The sequence below is a fragment of the Rhipicephalus microplus genome, chromosome 2, assembly GCF_043290135.1.
Source record: "Rhipicephalus microplus isolate Deutch F79 chromosome 2, USDA_Rmic, whole genome shotgun sequence".
In the NCBI taxonomy this organism is placed as follows: domain Eukaryota; kingdom Metazoa; phylum Arthropoda; class Arachnida; order Ixodida; family Ixodidae; genus Rhipicephalus; species Rhipicephalus microplus.
This window is the reverse complement of record NC_134701.1, coordinates 43,842,608-43,862,967: the sequence shown is the minus strand read 5'-3', so window position 1 is coordinate 43,862,967 and position 20,360 is coordinate 43,842,608. Positions and strand designations below refer to the sequence as shown.

Genomic DNA, 20,360 nt, shown 5'->3' with positions numbered 1-20,360 from the left:
TGCTGAACAGCTCGGCAAGCTTCATTTTGCTAATATCCCAGCTGGTCAACTCCGGCTCAAGCGTCTTATACCAGGTGGGTGCCGTATCCCGCAAGTAAAATACAACGTTGGCCAGCATCAACGTGGGATCCCACTTATAGTATTCGCTCACGCGCTCATACAATGCGACCTAATCTTCGACATTCACCTTGTCCTTGCTTGTGCCCGAGAAGGTTCCGGGGTCTCGTGAAGGCAGGAGAATGAAAGGAGGCAGCTTCTGCTGCTGCAGCGGCTGCTGCTGTTGGTCTTGTGGGTAGGCCTGTCGAGCCATTGCAGGAAAAAGAAGGTGGTGACTTCTTCATATTTCCGTGTTGGTTTGCCGGGAGAGCCAGGTAAACCTACGCAGCACCTCCAACAATAATCTTACAAGGAAACGTATATTTGCGGATATTTGCGATGTTTACATGCGATGGCAATGGCTGAAACACTGGCTGGCTGGGACCAGTCTCTATCCACTTCGTAGTCTTTTCTTCCAAGCAGAGACCCTCGGCCGCTTTATGCCCCATTCCCACTATTGCCTTGTGGCAATATTACCATCTGGTGCCCCGGAGGTACCGAAGGGAAAATGGAGACTAGACGCCAGGAAGCCATCGATAAGACAGAACTCTTCCTTGCTGGCACAGGGCTGCAGTGCTCTTTGAGTAAATAGGAGCTTCTTTTATACAGGCCCCGAAGAAAAGGAGCCGGGCCAAAAAACTGGAAGCTTTTAACAGAGTTGGACATTGTACTTCATACCGGAAAGTGGTGCCCCCATTACGAGAGTGGACGCTATTAAGACTGTTGGGCATAATTATAGAGTCGCACGGGTACAACGGACAAACCATCGCTAAGATTTCAATCACGACCGAGAACATGATCAGGTTGATTAATAGGGTTTCGAACAGAGGGGTGGACTCAGAGAAGACAAATTATTGAGGCTGTTTCATGTATTCCTCATGAGTCACATAACGTACGTTGCTGCCATGCACTCTTGGTATGAATTCGAAAAGAAGCTGGAAACACGGATCAGGAAAAGCGTAAAGAGGGTGTTGGGTATCCCCGTGTGAACACGCACTGAACGGCATATGCAGGTACGAGTTCATAACACCCTAATTGAAATCATTGAAGCCCAACAGACTGCACAGCTAATGTGCCTGTCGTCTACGCTGGCTGGTAGGAAGATTCTGTTCGTCCTAGGCCTCGGTTCGGTACTCGTAGAGGATCACCGTCTTTAACTACTGGATGAACAGCGTACTGCAATCCAGGTCTCTCTGTTTCCGTGATACGTTCATCTTCAGCACAACGTTGGAAGGCGCCGGGATAGGGCCGTCACACTTCTGAAGAACATCAGGAACGATCCTCATTCAGTGTGTTTTGTCGATGCTGCTCAGTACAGTCGCTCAGCTAGGTTTTCTGTTATTTCCGTCAATCAAATTGGTTCTATCATCAATGCTGCCTCATTTAAGGACCCAACTTCCTCAAGAGCCGAACAGTTGGCCGTAGCCCTTGCCCTTTTGAATGGCAGTAGATCGCAAGTTTTCACCGACTCAAAATTAGCGGTCGAAGCTTTCGCCTCTGGTTTCATCTGTATTAACGTATTTAAACTATTTCAAAACAGGACACCTTCTCCACATACTATTACATGCTTTCCTGCACACCTCGAACTCCTACTGGACTCTTTAGAAAAACTGAATGACACTGCTCACTGCCGGGCGCACGCACTAACCCTCCTCGTCGGGGAGGATGTAGGCGCGCTGGTTGGCAGTGAGATAATCAGGGACGCTTTACTCACATTTTGTGAAGTGGCTAAACACTGCAAGCTGAGTAGGCGGTCATTTGCTCTTCTGCAGAACAAGTTGTTTAAACCTCTGGCCATCACGTTTAGAATGCGCCAGACTAGGTCCTATCTAAACCTATTTTTCCTCAGAATAGTCTCTTCAGAGGCTTTCCACTCTACTTGTCCTGATTTTGCTGAGGTTAGTGACTTAGAACATATGCTCTGGCAGTTTCCCTCGTTGCGGGGCCCAAATCAGCGCACAGAAGAAAATTGGGACTCTGTTTTACGAAGTTCAGAGCTGCTACCACAACTGCGGGCTGTCGAGAGAGCCCACGATGTGGCAGTGAAGCTAGGCATCTCCGTTCCTACGAGGGAGTGGCCCGCGGCGTTGCTCTAAAAGAGCAACGTTTCTCAGGACCCTCTAATGCTCTTTGTTTGTCTGTCTGTCTACAAAAATATTTGTACAAGACAGAGGAGTGCCTCTTGTGCCTGCGGAGAAATTCTGCAGAAATATAAAGCAGCAGTAAGAGAAAGGTACCGTGAGAGAAATGTCTTGGTTTAATGCACCGCTCTATTTTGATAGCGCCAAAATGCAAGAAATCTGGCAAACTGGTGTGCGCAAATACAGACAACGACAAACAAAAGAACAGATATGGACGAGCGCAAACTTCCAACAAAATATTTGCCAGTTTTCACATATATAGTCACAAAGGAACGTAGGCAAGTGGTCAAAAGTTCAAAACGAAACAACTTACAGCCGGCCACGCGAAAATTATGCTATAAAAAGAATATTGACGTACAACTGATACAAGCATTGCCTCTTGCAGCAATTTAAAAGGCTTCCATAAGTTCGTGGGTTGTGGTATCAGCACTCCGACCCGAAATCCGAATCTCTGAGAAAATCGGCAAGCACATGCAAGCTTTGCAATGGGCGGGCAAATGCGTGTTCTCGTTATTTTGAGGTGAAAGCTTCCTTGCTTGATTGTTCACGCAACGCCCAGTATTACCTTCGTAAAACTTCCCACAATGTCGAAGATGAAGCCACTTACCCCCACTCATTTGATTCAACGTAGAGGCTTTCTACGGGGCTGGTACAAAAAGCCGCCATATATATTTAATGCCGAAATAAAAATAGGATAAAGAATTTGCAAATGGCTTAGTGTTGCAGACTGATAGACAATCGCACCATAATCTGAACGCGTTCTTATGAGGCTTTTGTAAAGATTCAGCAGACATTTTCTGTCACTTCCCAACGTTGTGTGTGGCGACACTTTCAGGATGTTCATGGTCTTTAAACACTTGTTTAGGAAAATTTTTATGTAGGATGCAAATGTTAATTTCATGTCTAAGACTATACCTAAACATTCATGTTCAGATGTCACTGGTAGCCGCTGACCGTACAAGTCAATGACTGGATTTGGATGAAGACCTCTCTTTCTGGAGAATAGAACGCATGTACTCTTTTGTAAAGGGTGAGCCCATTCTCATCAGCCCACTTTGTTACCTAATTGAAGCCAAATTGAACTTGCCGCTCGCATTTTGCAAGGTTGCATGATTTAAAACCTATCTGCACGTCGTCAACATACGTGAAATAAAACGTATAGCGTAGAATGTAGGAGTGTAGAGGTTATTCATTTTTATATTAAAAAGTGTGCAACTAATACACCAACTTGCCGCTCCCCAGTGTCTTGGACAAATGTTCTAGACAAGACATTCCCCACTTGGACACGAAAAGTGCGATTTGACAAATAACTATCATTTATAGTTACCATGTTACCTCGGACACCTAAATATGAGTGGTCTCGCAGTATGCCAAAGCGCCATGTGGTGTGATACGCCTTTTCTATATCGAGAACTACCGAAAGGAAGAACTGTTTATGGACGAGGGGTCGCGGATTTGCGCCTCAGAGCGTAATAAGTGGTTAGTGGTTGATCTACCTTCGCGAAATCTACATTGGTATGGGTCCAGTAGGTTGTTTGTTTCTAGGAAATATGTCAATATATGGTTATTCATCTTCTAGAAAAACTTACAGAGGCAACTTGTTATTAATATCGGCCTGTAAACCTCTGCAGAGGATGGATCATTACCAAGCTTCAATAATGGGACGACAATAGCGTCTTTCCGAGAAGAATGCATCTCACTAGAGAACCAAATGGAATTGTACAGAGAAAGTTAGGTTTTGAGCATTTCGAGAGGTACGTTTTTTAACATTTCATAGACCACATGGTCTGAGCCTAGGGCGGAAATAAAACGGCCATTCTGCGATGTTTGTCATTCAGACAAGCTAAAAGGTTGGTTGTATGGCTCATTCTTTCGAAATTTGCGTTCTACTTTCTGGTTTTCGATTCTTAATTTATACTGCTAAAAAGCTTTGGAGTAGTGCGATGAGCTATAGATGTGCTCGAAGTAAGCGCCTAGATAGTTTGCCTGGACTTCCAAGCTGTTTCCTCGAGTGTTTACAAGAGGGACCGGATGCACTTGTATTCCGATCACCTTTCTAGCCCTATTTCAGGCTTTACCCTCCTGGGCATATGAGGTAATGACTCATAGAAATTTGTGCCAACATTCTCTTCTTGTCTGTCAGCGTGTCCTCCTCTTTTAGGACTTTATGTTTTTAAAATTTGTAAGATTCTCCGCTGTCGGAGACTGTCGAAGCAACTTCCATGCTTTGTTTCGCTTCTTGCGAGTATTTCTGCACTCATTATTCCAACATGGGACACGTGATTTGCTGGGCAGTCGAGATGTTCGAGGGATGCATTGAATCGCAGCGTCAGTCGAAGGCTTGTAAAATGCTCTACAGCCCCATTTACACTTAAAAATAATATATCCGTCCTACTAGAACACGTAATTTTATAAACCTAGTCCCAATCGACTTTTTATATGAGCCATTTGTGAACCTGTGCAGGACATTCGTTTAATAATGGTGTGCTCAGTAAAACAGAAAAAGTGTCACTTCCGAAAGGGTTCTTTATGATTTTTCATTGGAGTAGGGATAAAAATGATAGAGATGCAATGCTAAGGTCTATCAACAAGTAAGTATTGTTAGCAAGGATGTAATATGTCGGCTCTTTCCTATTCAACAGACAAGCACCTGAAGAATAGAGGAACTGTTCGATGAGACGACCTCCTGCATTACACCAACCGTCACCCTATACAGCCATTCTCTGAGTGTGTGTGCGTCTTTCTTCATGTGTCCTTGTCGTGGTGCCCTATACCCTTCCAAATGTCACCCTATAAACTGCTGTGCTCAATCAGGTCCCCTAAAGCCAGATAACGTTCTGGTAACTCATCTAATAAAGGCTGGAATTCATGTTTTTCTAGGAGGTATTCCGGTGGTATGTAATGAGAGCAGATGGGGACGAGCTTTTTGAGAGGAACTGCTCGAACAGCCACTGCCTCTAGAGATTTTAGTAGTGGTACATAAGTAAACGCTACTCCTCGATTAACAAGATTAGCTACACCACCAGATGACGCTACGGCATGATCTCTGTCCTTTCGGAAGATTACATATAGACGCTAAAAATTTTTATTCTTAGATTTTAGGTTTGTTTCCTGTGCACACAGTACTTTTGGAGAATGATTGTGTAGAAGTTCAATGACATCGTCGAGGCTTTAAAGTAGTCTTCTGACGTTCCATTGTATAATTTATGTCTCCATATTGGGAGCAAAAAGGTGCTGTGTTTGTGAAATTAGTGTGACTGCTGTCTCAAAAAAGAAGTGACGTATTTTATAGGGCCTTTGGGAGGCCCGGTAATTACAGTTTTGCCGGTTTTGGAGCGGTCGAGGAGACCTCACCACTCCTTTGGAGCAGTCTGCGTCGGCGCACTGATGGCGTCCATCGCCTCAGAAGAGGCGCCAGACAGCCCTGTTTCTGGGCAGGCTTCGTCGTGATGGATGGAGCCTTCGTCCCCACCTGGCCGGAGGTCGAGGCGACCTCTTTAGTTTGTGAGGTACCCTGGCTGCTGCCTAGACGCACAGGGGCCCTCGGGTAGGGCTGGGTTCAGGAGGGGGGGCGTGGCAGCCGAGGCTGCTCTCGCCATGGGGGCTTGTGGCGTTTGCTTCACGCCAGGCGTGGTCCGAGGCATCGCTGAAAACTGTAGTGGTGGCGTCATTCCTCACACCACTTCGGCGTACGGTGTGTTCCCTGCATAGTGCGGGGAAACACGCTGTGGCGCTTCGCGGAAGGTGATGTTTAGTTTGAATTTAGTGGTGATGAGTTCTTTTTCTTTCTTACAGGCCACGCAGTGCCTGGAATATGGCGGATGGTCACCGTCACAGTTGGCACAGTGCCGTTGAGATTCACAGTCGTCGTCAGCGGAATGTCCTCTGTTGCTGCCCTAATCACATGTAAGCTACCCTCGGCAGCTCTGAGTGCCATGGCCAAAGCGCTGGCACTTAAATAATTGCCGAGGGTTCGGAATGTAAGGCCTCAGTTGCAGTTCGAGGTACCCTTTTGTATTTTAGGTAGAAAGCGTTGTGAAACAAAAAGTAAGTATAATGTGTTTGGTGATACTTTCTTGTTTGTCTTTTCGTATGTTAATGCGCTGTACATGAAAGACATTCTCATCTTTAGAGCCTTTTAGTAGTTCGTCATCAGATAATTTTATTATGTCGCCATCAGATACGACATCCTTTACAGCGCTCATTGTACGGTGTGGAGTTATGGTGATTAGATGATCATCGAATGCAGTCAAGTTGCATAGTGTTTCGTATTGTACACAATTTTTCAGTTCAAGGAGCAGGTCATCACTGGCGATCTTGTTGGCCTTGTAGCCCGTGCCCCGTGTTTTCATGAGACACTTTGATACAAGGAAGGGTGATATATTCCTCGCTTTCTTGTCTGTACTCTGGCATTGGATAATATATTTTGGAAAGTGATTTGGAAAGGGTTAGAGGATCCAATGAAGTATGTTATTGATTCGGCGGCCATGCCAGCTGCCCACCACGAAGCCCTACGAGGGGACGCTACGAAACATGTTTGGAAACGTAGATGATAGCTGTACATGGCTGCTATAACCTAATATATCTACCCAAGGTTGGATGTATACACCAGGTTAACCCTTGCTGCCAGAGAAAAAGCAAAGTAAATGGAAGAGAGGGGAGGACAGGAAGGAATAAAAGTGAAAAAAAGGCGATGACTTGTGCAGTCCTTGTGAAGCTCTTCCGAAGGCAGCGAGAGATGACAGGCATTGCAGACGCCAGCGCACACAGCCTTCTGCATTCTGTGTGCCCACGGCTGTGCAATAAGTAAAAATAGTCATACGTGACAGAAGACGAGGATGCACACATATGACAAAAACGTACGTGCAAGTTGATAGAAAAACACACGTGTAGAAAATTATTCGCAAAAATCTTTACCTTCACATCTCTTACAGTCCTTCTGTAGCCGCTCCGACACAAGCAATAGATGACAGGCACTGCAGAGGCCGGCGCACACAGCCACAGCCTTCTGCACAGTGTGCCCATGGCTGAACGATAACATTGTAAAAATAGTTACAAGTGAGAGAGGATAAGGATGCATGGGTTTGAAAATACGTGAAAGGTGAGATAAAAACATACGTGTAAAACAGGGCATGCAACTATTTTCGCCGTGATGTCACACATCGTCAAAGACGCAGTTCGATCAATGCAGCGCAATAGCTTAAAAGAGCGGTAGCCACAGTCATAACTCCGAGGAGCCACAAACCGCTTTACCGCCAGCGTGGCGGCGAGTTCTAGCCGAGCGTCACTGTTCCGCTCGAACATTTTAAAATGAACTTTGGGAGTATAATGTGCACCTAATGATGCACACCTAAGTCAGTTGGCTGACATTAGATCTGCAAAGTCAAATGTCTCTAAGCATCAGATGTGCAATGAAGACTCGGATGACAACATGCACCAGAATTTCTGATGATCAAAGTATGCAGATTTTTCATTGCGTGTTCTAATGTGACAAAAGACATTGCAACAAAGAACTTTACTTTAATCTTTTATAGCCTGCAAAAACTGAATTTCTTGCTTCTAAACGTAATGATTGCAGGGATTTTAGATCCAGAAACCACTATAAGACTATGAGGAATGCCACAGCGGAGTGCTTCAGAAATTTCGACGATCTGTGATTTCTTAACGTAAACCCAAGTCAAATTCGATTTTTGGCTGATCTCGACATCCACGTACATGTTGTCTTTCGGAAATCTAAAACACTAAAGTGTTTGTATTCCCATATTTTTTTTATAAAGTTTCAGTAAGAACATTGACATGATGAGAATGTCTTCACTTCAATGACACCATTACATATTTACTGTCCTAAAAAAGTAATGGTGTTAATTGTTTGTCTGTTTGTTGGTAAGGAAACAACAATAGTTTTGTTACATCGTATTCACATCGCTGTAACCGGCTCTGCCGGGGCTAGTCGCACAAGTCCTGGGGACTTAGACAGGCCCGTTTCTTTGTATTTCTTATGGATGTGTACAATAAAGTATTATTATTATTATTATTATTATTATTATTATTATTATTATTATTATTATTATTATTATTATTATTAATATTGCTGAGATAGTCATGCCAAAAGCGCGGTGTAGAGGCAAACTTTATTGGGGCCTTCCGGGGTGATTTCCACCACCTTGCGCACATAGAATATGTATTTAAAACTAACAAGCATAGGGTCACTCGCTTACTGTCAAGTGATACCCCGAACAGTTACATAGACTTGCCAATTTTTTATTCGCTCGGAGGGGGATGGTTACTTCAGCCGATCGCCCCGCCGCGGTGGTCTAGTGGCTAAGGTACTTGGCTGCTGACCCGCAGGTCATGGGTTCAAATTCCGGCTGCAGTGGCTGCATTTCCGAAGGAGGCGGAAATGTCATAGGCCCGTGTGCTCAGATTTGGGTGCAGGTTAAAGAACCCCAGATGGTCAAAATTTCCGGAGCCCTCGACTACGGCGTCTCTCATAATCATATGGTGAGTTTTGAACGTTAAACCCCACAAATCATCATCATCATTACATTAGCCGATCAGTGGGCAGTGAGGACAGCACAGGAGATGAACTCATCGTATCGTTGTAGTGAGCATTTGGAGGCGAATTTAAAAATCAGTTACACTCGTACAACAAAAATACAACAGGGAGCGGCAACTGCTGACACGTGCGCCACCCTGCCACCCCCCCCCCCCTGCTTTCTCCGTGCCACTGGTAGTTCCTCGCGAGCGAAGACATGACGCAGAGGGATGAGAAGGGTTAATGCGTAGCCAAGCCTCTCACCCCACCACTGCTTGATGTCACAACGCTAGCTGTCACGTAGAGACAGCGGCATACGTAAAAAAAATAAAAATTCGGGGGAGGGGAGGGAAATTGTAGAACACCTCGTTGATCTCGAAGGGGAGGGGGACAGGAAAATGGTCATTTTGCTCCATGTGTGCCACAGTGAAAAAAATTCGCAGGAAGGTTGAGGAGGTGGGGGAGGGAGTTCAGGGACTGGGTGTGCTAGTTTCTGGCTACGCCACTGCGTACAGAGGTAAAGGAATGGTCACCCGGTCAGATACCTTTCTTCTTTATTAAGCAGGAATGCATACCATTCATGCTTTTCTACACACGAGGAAAGCCGCTGCCGCAAAAGCATTGCCCTTGAGATCTGTACTTATTGGCATTGCGTTGCAGTGACTCAGAAATAACCACCGCTTTTGACAAAAGTTCGTAAACATTTTTGTTATGCAAAATAAACAAAGCTGCATAACCAAATATAAAAACAACTAATAGTAAAATGCTTTATCTGGCATGAAAAGTTATAATTGCATTTGTTTGTTATTTTAAAGTTACTTGTATAACTTCTTGATAGTACTGCCATCTGCAGGCTTAATTTGGTTAAGCCTGTATACCAACAGTTGCAACAGGCGTCGTTGTACTACATGCAGGCTCACCACCAGCTTCACGCGAGTACACCTGTCATATGTGCAGCGAGTCCGCAGTAACATAATTGCCGTGTTGAAAGATATTGCATGTATTGTATGGTTATCGTTCTTATAATTCGTCTACTGGATAATTTCCGTGTGTCGAGAAGTTCTTCTGCATTGATCGAGTTGCGGACTATGCCTCGCCGTTTCACGTTGTCGCTCCCAACATCCTCATCGGACACGCGCCTTTATGTCCACACTCAATATTGATTTCTTCCTTTATTTATCGATTACTCATGAGGTTCGCGTGATTCAATGTCGAGTGTACTTCTGAAGACAATCAACGACCCCGTGCTGTGACAAGCAGTGACTGGAGCAAAAGCGTGAGCCTTTTGACGGGCGACTTTTGACGGTAGACCTTTCATGACAAAGTCGTGAAAGGTCTACCCTATTGTGAACAACCACGTGTGGTTGGCTGACAACTACTTCCCGGAGGAAAAATACCGACATTGTGGACTGCGAACTATAAACAGGTCTTCAAAACGAAGTGTACCATGACGAAAAGAGCGGGTCAACTGGAGAAAAACTCGAAAAAAACTCGACAAAGTCATGGAAGGTCCACCCGGTTGTGAATAACCACGCGTGGTCTGGCTGACCACTACTCCCCGGAAGGAAGATAAGGATATTCTAGACTGCGAATTATGTACTTAATTGTTTCTCTTACTTTCTACTTCTTCTGTTTTTCTTTCTTTTGCTTTTTACTGGTAAATTTTTTATAATAATAGTTTGTTCTAATATAATAAATCATTTTAACGTTATGCTTATTATTACTATTATAATGTTTTAATTTAATTATATTTTTTAAATTTATTTATATCGTCGTCCTAATGATAATAGTTTTCGAACTATTCCTGTTTCATTTCATTTTTATTTTTTTATTCTTAATATTAATGGCCTACACGTCTCTGGCCCATTAATATTACATTAAAGAAATCACGAGTTTTTCCTGCTCGATGAGCCCTTGAGCACAAAATGCGTTACCGTCCACCCACAGTTTTATTTTACCAAGTGGCTTTTTCTAGAAAATTTTGCGTTTTGGGTATTCATTCAAAACCCCTTTTCATTTATTTTAAATTGGCTTTACACCTGGTATGCTTATGTAGGAAAAAGTCTTTCGCACACCTTTAATTTTGGCTTTCTTTTATTGAGCTGGGAATGAAGTTTAGATTGGGGCGACAGAACAGTGCACAGCCAGTGCCAAACTTCGGTAAGTCGAAAAAAAAATTGGAAGCATATTCACGGAATGAATAATGGAGAGTGGGGCGAAGCATTCGTTCGTCCAGTCGTTCTTGCTTCCGTCGTCCGTGCGTCTGTCTCTGTGACCGTCCATGTGTCCATCCGCCCGTCCATGCATGCGTCTGTTCGTGCGACCGTCCCTGCGTTCGTCCATGCATCCACCCCAGCGTACGTTCATGCGTCCATTCATGCATCTGTCTGTGTATCCGTTCGACCATCTATTCGACACTTCAAGTACGACCATCTCAATTCTTTTCATATATTCCCCATATAGAAGCACCGCCATCAAGCGTATATTCCAAGAACTAAACGAGAGGTGGCACACGCACACTTTCTTACGGCTTGCGCTTCGGGTCTACTTCACCCCTTTAACCACCTCGAGTTCATGTTATATAGTAGTTCACTGTATTCATGGCACTGCGGCCCAACGCTTGCTAACCCTTTCTAAAAGCAAGGAGGTTACACCTAGCGAGGATAACGTAGCAATCTTTTCGTGTCAGATAGTACTTAATGTACATGGTAATGGCTGCTATTGGGAAATGAGAGAAGGAGAATTCGGCTTTTACTTTCTTATGGCATGCGCTTCGTATCTACTTCCCACCTTTAACCACCTCGAGTTCGTGGTATATAATAGTTCATTGTATTCAAGGCACTGCGGCTCAACGCTCGCTAAACCTTTCTAAATCTAAGGAGGTTACACGAAGCGAGTATAACGTAGCACCCCTTTCTTGTCAGATAGTGCTCAATGTACATGCCAATGGCTGCTAACGGGGATTGCAGCGTGCGCGTTAACAAAAAGCCGAATGCCCATGTCTCTCATTCCCCATTAGCAGCCATTGGTAGGTACATTGAGCACTATTTTTTATTGTTCAACAACGCAAAAAAGAAAACTCTCACCGGCACCACTTTGGAGGTCAAAATGTTATACTCGTTACATACTACAACGGATACGAGGGACGAACGGATGCTGCTATAAGGAGCTTCGTTCTAAAAAGTCACTGATTTACGTAACTGGGTAACTTCTTTACGTGACGACCGGTATGCAGGAACCGATGCTCTGGGTGGCGTGTTGGCACAGTGATGATGATCAACCAGAGAACTGATAGGCAAGTATGTTTTGAGGTGGCTTATTCTATATCACCGTGAAAATGGAACACCGTAAGAAGCGAACGCGAGACCAAACACGGCGTTGCACGCTGAGCGTCTGCCGCCAGTGTACCTCGAACAGAAGAACGACCACATGCTGGGCCGCTGCCATAAACAGCGCTGAGTTGGTTAGGAGCGAGTGCCTAAAAATCCTACAGTACTGTGGCCCTTTTCTACAAACTTTAGTGGCTGCAGCGAGCAAATGCAATTCTTCAGCCGTAGCAGCCGCCAACGGCCAGCGCCGAGCTGCTTGCGAGCGATTGACGGGGAAGGAGTGTATAACGGCGACCAATTTTCACAGACTCGTTTCCGACGCTAGCGAAAGCCCCACCAGCCCATGCCGGTGCACTTAGAGCGCGAGACATACTACAACCATGATCGTTACGAGTAGCCACAGCGTGTTTTGGATGACTCGCAAAACAGCGACGAGGTCTCCGTCCAATATCGCGAGCCTAGAGCTGATCACGCCGGCGAAGACAGGCGAGCACTCGATGAGTGAGCGTCCGAGCGAGCGGTCGAAAGGCGCAGGTGAACTACAGACGCCGAAGCTGACATTCGCGGTGACTTTCGTGCGTGCGATATACATAACGACCGAGCCCATTGCAGGCAATAGCAATCCGTATCGTACATCCGACAAGTACGGCAGAATAAAGAATACTCACCCACTTGTGAAAGAATTCAGCGCTGATTTCTGCCCTGAGTCATAGTTAAAAAATGTATCCGATACGCTTGCTGTCTTCTCGGCTGCCTTTTTGGCCTTCATTCCCGAACGGTGGTGTCGTGAGTTGGTCGTTACAATCTTGACTAAGCCAGAGATATACAGCACGGTGTGGCGACGTGTCGAGGCCTGCTCCGAACTTCATAGGTGCGGCGAAATGCAAAATCAGCAGCCCACGCTCCTATAAGCGCACAGACTGAACACCATGGTGCAATTCCTAGATTGTCGAGCTCTCCGAGTGCGATGCAAAGCAACCGTCGCTAGAAACTACGGGGAACACTGAGCCAGAAGAGAGGAGGACGACTAGTGCCCTTGACAATGCTTTGCACGCGGCCCGCATCTCCTAGGTGGTTCATCTCTTTGGAGACTAACTGGTTTGCACGCGGCACCCATTCGTCTTTGGTTACTGCTCAACCGTAGATCCATTCATCACGGCCGCCCATATGGCTCCGTTACTATTTTTAGGGAAATTTTTCCGTAGAGTGTATATCTCAGAAAACTTTACGTGTACATGCACAGAAAACTTAAACTCGGTAGAATTTTCCACTTGCAAAAACCACACAGCATCCTCCAAACTCTTTGTAGCGAAGGCATCCGACACATTCACCCCATTCAGTTCTTTGAGCGAAAACTGGCTAACAAAATGCTACCATGAAGCCTGCTCATAACCTATTGTTCACAAAGGAACATCAGGCTTGTGCGTCTTTGCAGTGAAAAAAAAACTTCGTGGGCATTACCTTTGCATGTACTAATATCTTTTGCCAACCGAAAATGTTCAACGTCCTTGCACATGTAAACAGCTTTAGTTTTACCACAAACAGCACTGCCTTTACCATAAACAGAATTTCCAATTGATTGATATTTAAGGTTTAGTAGTTTAACAATTCACTGAATTAAAACACGATTTAAATTATATGTGAGGTTTAACGTCCCAAAACCACGATATTTTTATGAAAGGCGCCGTAGGGTAGGTCTCCAGAAATTTCGGCCACTTGGAGTTCTTTAACGTGTACCGAAATATGAGAACATGGGCCTAGAGCATTTCCGCCTCCATTGGAAATGCAGCCGCTGCAGCGGGGTTTTGATCCCGCGACATGCGGACCAGCAGCCGAGTACCTTAGCCCCTAGACCACCATGGTGAGGAAGAAATAAAATTCCTAGAAGGTTTCTTTTTAGCCTTCTCATCATACGACCCAGAGCCTAATACAACAAGACCATCCTCTTTGTCTGCTTGAAGAAGGGAAAGGTCATTTTCTCTAAAATACTTCACCACCTTGTCTGTGGGATACCGGCGCTGACGGTAGTCTGCCCTATGCACAGTGCTTGACAATACCTGGACACCTTCAAGCAAACAATGCGCATACTGGCCTTGAGGTGCTCTAGTTGAAACGCGTCTTTTAAAAGTGAGGAATTCCTAGCGGGAAGGGTGCGACTGGTTAATAGCTAAACTTGGAACCCTTCTTGAGTATGCATTCGGCCTGTTCCGGGATTCACGCATCATCTAAAATGAGAACACGTGACTCACCTCTTCGTTTCTCGTCTTTCTTACGAATCAGATAAAGCGCATTACTTAGGTAGAAGACACCCCAAAAATTAAACATGCCAGCGAAAACCCTCAGGGGAATGCCACATCACTTCTGTCTTCCAGGGAGGGTCACTGTTGTAGTACAAGACACGTAGATAATACTGAAGAATCCGGATTCGCCTCCGAAGTTCAGAGCGTATTAGACAATTTACGCGTTTGGCATGACCTGGAGACGGTAATACTGTACCAAACAGCCTCAAAATGTCTGCCCGTACAACTCTTTTCCGTAAACAGAACGAAAGATATCTTGATCGGCAAGTAGTTGTGACTATGTGGCTCACCAATGGATTGAAGGTTGATGACGAAGGAGCGGACGAAACATCGAAGAAAGAGCGCGTTATAGAAAAAATGTGGTTCAGTAAAACTTGTAGGTGGGCGAGTTAGTTCATAATTCGGAGTAATTTGGTGTGCGAAAATACAAAAATGACACAGAAAAGAAGAGACAAAGACAAGCGCATACTTTCAACCGAATTTAAATATCTGTCATGCTTCAAATATTCAGTCACAAAAGAACGTAGTCAAGTGGTCACAAATTCATGGTTCTTGGCATCATTTAAAATTCAAGTGGCCACAATGTCATGAATTATTCATGGCAGGATTCATCGCAGCATTTAGTTCGCCAGTTCTTGCCTAAAAAACTGAATGGGCTGAATTGGTTGGATTCCTTCGCTACAAAGAGTTCGGAGGATGTTGTGCGGTTTTTGCAGGTAGAAAATTCTACATAGTTTATGTTTTCTGGGCATGTCGGGGATCTATTTTAATCCGTGCCTGATGCCCAGTTGCTTGCGTCTGTTCGCGACTGTATTGAAGCTAATGCAGTCATAGCTTTTCAGAATGCGGCCGCCTAGTCAGTCGATAGATTAATGTCGTCACTAGAAATCTATCTTCGCTCAACCTTTGTTTTGTTTGAAGATGGCTTTTATCTGCAGCGGCAAGGTATTTCTATTGGATCGTGTTTGGCGGCTATTTTATGCAACATTTTCTTGGCAGACTTTAGTTAGTGTTTTGATAGCGCTCTTACCAAAAAATATGTTGTTATAGTGTTTATTACGGGGACGATTTTTTTAGATGCGGAGCATCTAATACTCGAGGCTTGTAGTGCGGCGCCGTCCGCAAGCTTCCTCCTCCTTCTTCCACCATCTGTGCATCCCTTCCTCCTCTACACACCGCGCGCGCTTCACTCCTCCACCATCTGTGCACCCTTCCTCCTCTACACACCGCGTGCGCTTCTCCTCCTCACGAACACTCGCTAGCTGTATAATGTAGCGCGCATGCGCCGTCACGCTTCGAGAACATCCGCAGCTGACGCGCGCGCATGCGCCGTTGCGCTTCTCCCCCTTCTCGAACATTCGACAGCTGACAGTGCATGCGCCGTCGCGCTGTATATATACTCAAGGTCGGCACTCGCTCGCTCAGTTGCCGCTCGTCGGTTGGTTTGTACGGCGCGTCGACGTCCAAGGTCGCGGTGAAATGAATTCCAACGAATCCACAAACACAATGATCGACGTCCCTTCGACCAGCGCCGCCCTTTCGCATACGTGTGTACGTGTTCACTCATTTAACACCCCCTCCTACAACCACGTTAACCAATTTAGCCATCGACCCGAGTAAGTCGCAATTTAACACCCCATTTCACAACCACGTTAACCAACACCCCGTTAACCAATTATATGCTCCGCATCCTCCTCAGTGTTCCCCCGAGGGAAGCTGCGGGCAATTTTTTTAATTCTTTTAAACAGGCCTAATTTTACTTCTTTAGGCAACACTATTGATGCTAATTCTAATGCTTTTAAACAGCGTAGAAAAGGCTTAACCTTTGCTTAAGAGTTTCCCTCTGATGACTCAAGGCTGTTTTTAGCTACCTCTAGTTTTAGCTGACCATCTGTGTTGGCGTTACAGTCCCCCTGCGCAGAAGGCCCTTTTGGCCTATGATTCTGCGAATTCTTAGCTTGGGTAAAGGGGGATTGCCAAATGATGTCTACGTTCCACTCTCAGGAAATCATGCACCCATACAATGCAATATATCTTTATTGATCATGTGCGGCGTTTAATGCTTCCGGGTATCCATGCAGTGCAGTGATGGTAATCACGGTTCTTCTATGTGATGCCAAAGCAGCCCATTCCAGCGTGGACCCTGACCTGCATCAGAGGTGACGTTCAGAGGCGATGCCTTATATGCATAGCGTTTCCTACAACCTGAAAAAGATAGTGAATGGGCACGGTGGGCCGAACGTGCTCTCTACCCCGCGTAAGCTGGCTGGGCTTTGTCCGGGAAACTTCTCTGGCGAGAAGAGATCCTGTGCTGGCGGAAAGAAGCATGCGTTTGTGTACGTGAAATGTGTGACTGGCGTCACCTACGAAATGCTGCTGTCTTGTGGGAAATTTTACGTAGGTAATACGGGGAGTTGAGTGAACGACCGTGCAAAGGAGCTTTCACTTAGAAATAACAGTAACACGCACATGCCCACGCGTGCGTGCATGTTCTCGCCGATTTTCTCAGAGATTAGGATTTTGGGTATGAGCGCTCATACTTGTATTACTGGTATGTGAATACTCTTATTTGATAGTGAGTCTGATTTTTCGCATGACCAGCTGTGTGTTGTTTTGTTTTGAACTTCTAACGGCTTGACTATGTCCTTTTGTGACTATATATTTGAATGATAACAAATATTTAAATTCGGTTGAAAGTTTGGGCTTGTCTTGTCTTCTGTTTTTTGTGTCGTTGTCCTTATTTGCGCACAACAGTTGGCCCAAAATTATGAACCAACTCATCCGGCTAGAATTGTTACGGAATGCGAGAACATACGCTTAGATATGTTACAACGTAAAATGTGGTCATAAGGTTCGGAGCAATTTTAGTACTAATATTTTCAGAAAACACGGTGCAGTTATTTATTTCACCCTGTGGTGCTCGCGTAAGCAAAAGAAAAAAATCCCGATCCCCGGTACAGTGAGATTCGATGATATGCGAATCACGAATAAAAAATGTTGATATGTCACTTTAAAATCAGCACAACGTTACAAGGTGGAGGTAAGTGATACCTTATATGACTGCCGTGTCATGAATATTATGACGCTAATAGATGACCTTTGTCATCTATTCACGTCACGTGATACCAAATTTAGTATATGTGGAGCTAGCAAAATAGCTGTGAGAACGCTACGGGCGTGGTATATTGTCGTGTTCCTACATGACACGCGTGTAAGAATTACCATGTTTGCACCAGTCATATATTTCGTCATTCATTGATGTCACGTAACACCAAATGTGGTATATGTGGAGCTAGCAAAACGGCCGCGAGCGCATCATGAAGAGCTCAGTAGACTCCAATGTAGCGTTGGCGCGCGCGCACGCAGGGCACAGTGGCGCTACGTTAGCAAAACGCGAGCACTTATACACTTTTTCACAGGAAGGTAAAAAAAACACCACCATGATGGGCTCTGCGCGGGAGGACAAAGGCTAAGGGCGCGGCGTTGGCAGTGCATTTTTGAGCGGACGCGCAAATTTGCACAGCCCAAGGAGGGCTATGGTGGCGCCCAGGGAGGCGTTTATTGAAAGGTGAATAGTGTGACGCCAGGCGCGACCAGCGTCCGTCGGTGCGGCCCGACAAGAACCGGCGCAAAATGCGACATGCTGCATTTCGCGCCGATACGTTACCGAGACAACACTGCGTCTCCCTTCTTTCGTTAAGGAGGGACGCCAGACGCACTGAAATGCGCATGCGTCAAAGCAACGCAGCGCGGCGCGCGCCAGCGAGTATGTGGCAGGGCCGGCGCCTGGCGTGGCAATGCCGGCGTCGCTTGACGAAATAAACGTCGGCGAGCTCTCGCACCGCGTCATGTCAAAATGTAATAGCGCCTCGACTGTGGCATGTATTCATGTTCTCACATGGCACGCATCTCATGATTATCATGTTTTCACCAGTCACATACCTTCGTCATCTATTGGCGCACGTAATACCGAGTTTGGTACATCTGAAGCTAGGGAAACGGCCGTGAGCGTATCATGAGCGTAGGATGTCGTCATGGTATTACATGACACGCATCTCATGATTATCATGTTTGCAGCAGTCACATACATTCGACATCTATTCACGTGCCTTCATACTAAATTTAGTGTATGTAATGCAAGCGAAACGGCCGCCATCGCATCATAAGCGTGGCATCTAGTCATGTTGTTACATGACGCGCATCTCATGATTATTACGTTTTAACAAGTCCCATACCTTCGTCATCTATTCACGTACAATAATAGCTATTTCGGTATATGTGACGCTAGCGAAACGACTGCAAGCGCATCATGAGCGTGGAACGTAGCCATGTTGTTACATTACACGCATGTCATGATTTTTACGTTAGGCTTTGTCGCTTGTGTTCGCCATGCAATCATGTCATAGCATACCACTTTTGCAACATGCTATGTGAAAGAAACCACCGCAAGAGCTGCAGGACCATAAATTGTGAATTATGACTATAATGACATATTTTTCATGATTTTCATGTTACGACTCGTCAAATATGTTATTGATAAAATTATGTTGTGACCTATCAAGTTTGGTACCAATACCATTATCAAAACGTCCAGGAGAGCTAAAACTCGTAAGCGGCTAGATAGATAGACAGATACGCTCCAAGTCGCCAAAGTTCGCTAAGAAATGCATCGAATTTAAAGCGACACTCACGTGTCTCCACCTCAAGTGACGTGCACACGCGCGTCTCGTGAATAATGAGGCACGCGTGAGGCGCGAAACGGAGGGGGAAAAAGAGAGCCATGGCTTTAGCGTGACTCTCATTTTGTCTTCACGAGAGCCTGAAATTAAAGCGATCGAGGAGACGATAAAGACGATCCTCTGGTGTGCACGCGTCATGGAAAGGTTCCGCAAAGAAGCGTCAGATGCTAGCAGAGCTTAAAAATGCGGAGTTTGCGTAACCTATTAACTCCTAAGGGAGGGACAGGCCGACAATGACACAAAAAGCGAGAAAGTTAGAGTATTCCTTCATTTGAAAATGAAAGCAAATGAATAGAGTAGCTAGTAATTTGTGAAAGTTTGGTTAAAGTCACTTTTCTCTTTTCAGGCGTCAGTCGCTCCCTTTTTGTGCACACAGCACGACTTTACTCGTAATATGGAAATACAAATTGGTATATACAACGTGAAAGGACTTTGGAGAGATATGACCAAAATTCAGAAATTTTAGAACAAATACTCACAACAAATGCTGTGCGCCCAATACGCACACTAAAATCCAAGAACACAAATCCTTCAGGCCAATGTGTTAAATTCCGAAAGGACAGAGCTAATGTAGCTGCATTCAGGGCTTAACCTATGTTGGTTATCAAGGAGCAGCATGTACACATCTACCACTACGAGAACCCCTTGAGGCAGTGAAAGTTCGCGCAGTTCTTCCAGAGAAACTCATCACCATCTGCTCTCTCTACATACGTCCAACCCACCGCCTTGAAGAATCTGAAATCCAGTCCTTCATAGCTGAACTCCCCGAACGCTGCCCTGCCGCTGTGATCTAGTGGCTATAAGGTACTCGGCTGCTGATCCGCACGTTGCAAGATCAAATCCCGGCTCTGGTGGCTGCATTTTCGATGAAGGCGAAAATGCTGTAGACCCGTGTGCTCAAGACGTCGAAATTTTCGGAGCCCTCCACTACGGCGTCTCTCCTAATGCTATTGTTACACGACATCGGCAACGAAACAGCATCATGGACGACGAAGACGATGAAAGCAAACGTGTTCGTGTTGTTGTTGCTGTTGTACCTCCATCTTGCCTGCACCTGCCTCTGACTCTCGCTGTATATTTAGTAAATATACTTATTTAATTCATTCTCTCACCCCCGTGACATTTGTTGGTGGTGCGGGGTACAACACGATATAACGGAACTGCACAGTGGCCAACACTTGAATTTTTCCACCATGGCAAACCAGGGACCCGCTCCCGCC

General features: G+C 45.4%; 1 pseudogene; it reads right to left on the bottom strand.

Annotated features, from left to right (window-relative positions):
* The window catches only part of LOC142788947 (transient receptor potential cation channel subfamily M member-like 2), a 1,303,464-nt pseudogene that overhangs the window by 135,344 nt on the left and 1,147,760 nt on the right, over positions 1 to 20,360 (bottom strand).